This window comes from Macrobrachium rosenbergii, chromosome 56 (genome assembly GCF_040412425.1).
Source record: "Macrobrachium rosenbergii isolate ZJJX-2024 chromosome 56, ASM4041242v1, whole genome shotgun sequence".
Taxonomy (NCBI): domain Eukaryota; kingdom Metazoa; phylum Arthropoda; class Malacostraca; order Decapoda; family Palaemonidae; genus Macrobrachium; species Macrobrachium rosenbergii.
Window position 1 is genome coordinate 14,041,010 of NC_089796.1, and position 5,238 is coordinate 14,046,247.

Genomic DNA, 5,238 nt, shown 5'->3' on the forward strand with positions numbered 1-5,238 from the left:
TGCTGTGATTGGCATTGCCACTCCAATTCAGAGCAGCATGTGTATATTTGGGAACATTTTATCACACTTAAGTTTTGATTTTTACTGACACTGATGTTTGATAATAATCCACTCTTAGTGGTGCCATTCATAGCTGAAGACGGCCCCCCCCCAAAATCTGCCACTGTATTTAAAACCAAAACTCAGAAGAGATTACATCTTGCCCGGAAAAGAAAAACTAAAGATAGAGGGAGGAACTTGCAAAACAACAAGAACTGCTGAAAAAGAAGTAAAAATCCAAATACAAACACATTATTATAATTTTAATCTTGAACCAATAGGGACAAACAAGTGCTCTCAAATCCAGAAACATCAATTGTTGCAAAAAGCAACTTGGACATAATAGAAATAAAAGTAAACAAAAATCATGTGAATTCCAAGTCTCTTCAAACCAACTACTTGTTACTGCAAAAAGCTGTCAAAATTGTTGTAGCTGGATGGGGCAGGGACTTTTGAATGTTCATAAAAGGCTTCACCCAGCTAACTATTTTGGCAGCATAAGGAAGGGAAAGATGCATGTTCATATAAGGTTTCAACTCTGTGCTAAATCCAGGTCTGCATTTATGCATAATGTGTTTGAATGCATTGCTTCTCCTTGTGGTACTGTTTAAATGCTGTAGTAACTTTATTAATGTGTTACTAAAGTATTTCAGTCCTATTAATTTTTTCCAATCTGGGACCTAAGCTTTAAATCTAATGAATATGTTCAATTGAAATCAAATAGTCTAAGAAACCTACAATAGCCCTTGATGTTTCATATAAGAACTTAATGCACTTTCCAACATCTATATATAATCTATAGGCAGTGAAGTTACCAACTTAATTAACAACAGAACATCACAAATGAGGGCCTCAGAACCAGAAGGTTGTAAACGTCACTTTTTAAAAAATGGTGTAAATTGCCTCAAGTCTAGTATCCATTACTCTGCTTCTAAGAAAGATATTGATTTAAACTAAGTTTCATAGGAAAGCCCTACCTTAGAACTTTTTTGTGAAAATTTGAAAAAATTGTAAAAAGGCTATACAGCTAGCATTCAAAATATCACTTCAATCCTCACCATTTTGTATATTCTGGTCATAGCAGCATTTTTAAAACCAGTGTTAAATGTATGAAATGATAATCAAGTGTTATTATATTCGTGGTATAACAACAATGGGATGTAATAATGATAATTATAATAATAATAATGATATTGATGAGTAACCAATATAGTGTGATGGAAAATAATAATAATACAGTAATATTAGTAATAATGAGTTGTGATGATAACCTTCATCATCATAATATTTAACCATTAAAACGGGCTGGCTACATTACATGCAGGCATGAGTTTGTCTGTACACTGCCGAAACATATTCTTGGCCTGCATCGTGCAGTAACTTAAACATATTTTTTCCTTTGACGTTGTTCATGTCCTTTTCTTCCTCTTGGCCATTGCACGAATCACAGTGATCACTTTCACTATCAGAGGAAGACATAATGGCGCTAAATAAAGGATAATAATAAAAAAAAACAAATCACAACACCACGGACATTCGAATTTCGCCACGAAAATCACTAGACTGGAATGTAAACAATAGTGGAGATGTAAACTGCGCTTGGTGATTGGCCGACATACAGGCCCCTTATGCGGGAAAATGCCGATTGGCCTAGAACTGAATGCCAGTTTAGTGGCGCGGCGCTCACTGGCTCGCTCTGAGCTGCTTTTAACAACCTTCTGGTTGTAACTGAGCTCTTATGAGGCTGTAAGCTCCAGCGCGACATCTCGTTCATTCATGTAGCTAAAATCGATAATTCCTACTGTTCTGGGTACGGATTTCGACTTACTGAAACTGCTGAATAGCATAGAAATGCCAGAATAGACAGAGGAAATGTTGACACATCTACTGGTATGCCTAACTCCAAATCGGTGGGGTGGCGTTTACAACCTTCTGGTTCTGAGGCCCTCAAATAACGGATACCTCAGAAACTCGAGTATCAGAATGTCTATATGCAATACACTTAAAAATATGAAGTCGCACATTAAAAAAAGAAATACTGTACATATATTTCATACATTTTTGAATAAACTAATTATCTGGTTGATGTGATTTACTGAAATTAAGCTGTAAAGCCAACTGATAGGGCACCTTCAGCCATTCTGTGCATAAGAAAGTGAAAAGTTGGAATGGTTGGACAAGCTGGGAGCAAGGAAGTAGGAATGGAGATAAAGTAAAATAATAATGAATATAAAATATTTAAAAGTAAAATAAAACAAAGCAATCAAAAGCACAAATACGGATCAAAATATTCATTTGTAAATAAAAACTTGAGCAAAGCAGTAAACCAACATTACCTATCTTTACCCAACCAAACAAGCATAAGTACTATCAGAATGCTTATTCTCCATACTGGATATTATGTTAAAATGGAACAATCAGCCAACCAATACATACATATCAAAAATTTAACTATCACATAACAATTACATAACTTGACGAACTTCAGATATGAAAATAACAAAAACCTACCCAAATTCTCTTTATGATGAGGAAAGGTTCTCAGATGGCAATAATTGACAACCAGCTATGTTGTTCACATGGGATAATAAGGCTAACATTTTTTACAGGGCAAAAAGTAAAGTCAATTTTTGCAGAGAAGAGGTACAAACTATAACGCAACTTTATCTGTCTAATACAGTGAAAGGGTTAAAGCCTAATACAATATCAGCAATAATTTAAATGACATCTAACTTTGCCAAAATACTAACTGGCCCATACATTTGCTAACAAGCTATTATTTACTACCACCAAAAAAGTATACTTACTATAATATACGTGAAGAGTAACATAGGTGCCAACCTAACCAGAAATACTGCAAAATGTTTAAACAAGGAAACCACACAAAAAAGGAAGCCGATCCTTCACGTCATTTACCTTATTGGATCTTTTATTAATGGTAACATCATAGTTACAACGCTCTCTATTCATTCACACAATTTTCATACACCTTCATATACAAAACGAACTACCTTTATTTACATTTAAGTATCTGATGTCGTGTACAATGATAAGAATCCAGTAAGTTGACAAAGTATACAGTAGCTTTCTTGCATTCATATTTACTGTTCAGACAACTGAATTGCACTCAGTTTTTAAGAGTCCACTGTTGTTTATCGACAAGGATATAATAAGGTACTGCAATAATCCTTCATAGGTTACCAAATCATAAAAAACTGGACATACTGTACTGTTATAAGGGTACCATCCATACCAGGTACTTGACCACTCTAAACGGTTAAAAGTTAATACTGTAACTGTTCTAAAATGATTAAGAAAACTACAGCAGATAAAAGCCTACATGCACCTTTCAGCATATCAACCATACAACTACAATTAAATCTGAAGGTAAAGTAGTTCTAAGTTTAACCCTTTCACTGTGAAAGACGACTGCAGTCATACTAGAATTTGTACCTCTTCACTGTAAAAATCAACTTTACTCCATACCACTTAAGTAATGTTAACCACATAATCCCATATAGGCGAATTATTTTATCATCAACTGCTGCCATCTGTTAACAATTTTATGAAATGCCATCTGACAGTAAACATCTGAAAACTTTTTCTCATCATTAAGAGAATATGATACACTTTTGTCAAATTCATACATAAAGTTGAAGTTATTTATGATGGATTACTAAGATTTATAATGGCAAGATGCATACTTCTGCCACATAAAACAAGGTTTGTTTACATGTTAGCTGTAGTGTAGCCCAACTTCCAACAGGCTTCTCATTTCTATGATAAATATGGGATGCTGAAATGATAGCTGAAGGGGCTTCCTCCACTCTGCAAGAGGACTATCTACCTGTTTAAAGCTACGTGCTTTGGGCTGGTGATAGCCCCACTGTTCTTCACACTGGTTTTCAATCCTAGTATCAGCTTGGGCCATTCGCAGGATATATGCTGCTACATTACCTGGATGACTAGCTAGTTCTGGTGTCCTCAGATCTCAGTTGCTCCACAGACTATCGACTTATATTTTGTTGTGACCTGGGGATTACAATAAAATTTGAGAAATCAAATGTCACCTACGCAGCAAGCAAAGTACCTGGGCATGCTCATACACATGGGAGCAGTGGCAGTCTTTTCCTTGAAATCTCTTGTCGGCAAGCTCAGGGGGGTTACAGTGCAGTTCCTGTCTCAACAAGAATGACCAGCTTGGCTTTGGTAGCACCTGTCATCCTTAGAGAAGCTTGTTCCACATGGGCAACTCTTTATATATAATTGCCACAGGGGCAACTGAAGCAGCACTGGTCAGCAACAAGTGATCCTCCCTTCAGCTCATGTCCTTGAGAGGAGAGATCAAAAAGGATCTTACTTGGTGGCTGGATCATGAAAACCTACTCATGGGAGTTACCTTGAACTCTTCACCTCCAGAGGTGTGGCTGTTACTCTCTCAAATGTTTTCATCAAAAGAGGTTCAGGCACACACCAGAGCAGCATGTTTGCTTCAGGTGTGTGGGCAAAGGATGAACCTTAGCTGCACATCAACGCTTTGAAAATGCGAGTAGTGTCGCTGGCCCAGCAAACATTCAAAGAAGGAATGATGGGTCGCAGTAGTGTTGATCAGCAACACCATCAGCATAGTGGCATACACCAGTATGCAGTAGACCTATAATGTAACCAATCAATGTACTGTACTTCTTTTGGCTGATAACCAGGGACTGCCTGTATGTGTTATTAAATATCTTGAGGTATAGTATAACACATAATGGTACAAGAAATACTGCCAATTTGAAAAAACAATAAATTACACAATCCCTTTTCAGTCATTTTTTAGACATAATGGGCTACTTAAAAGCTAAAATCATGTTCATTCCAGAAAATATAGAGCTTAAATTTTTTTTTTTTTTTATTATTATGCTGAAAGCATTTTAACTTTTCAATATGAAATGCACACCTTGAGAATCAAAGCTAAAATAAATTCCACAGCAAAATGGATAAGAGACCTTTTTTATGAGGTTCCTCATGTTTGACATGCATTCTTTTGGATGGCGCTCTCTGAACCTCAACTCCAAGTACTATAACTTTGAAAATAAGAATCATCAATAACGAGGATTTGAACATGTGGCCCGAAGTAATGTTTTAGCTTACCTGTGGCAATCTGCAATATGTATTATCTTTCATCCAGGGATACTAAAATATACATTATCAATC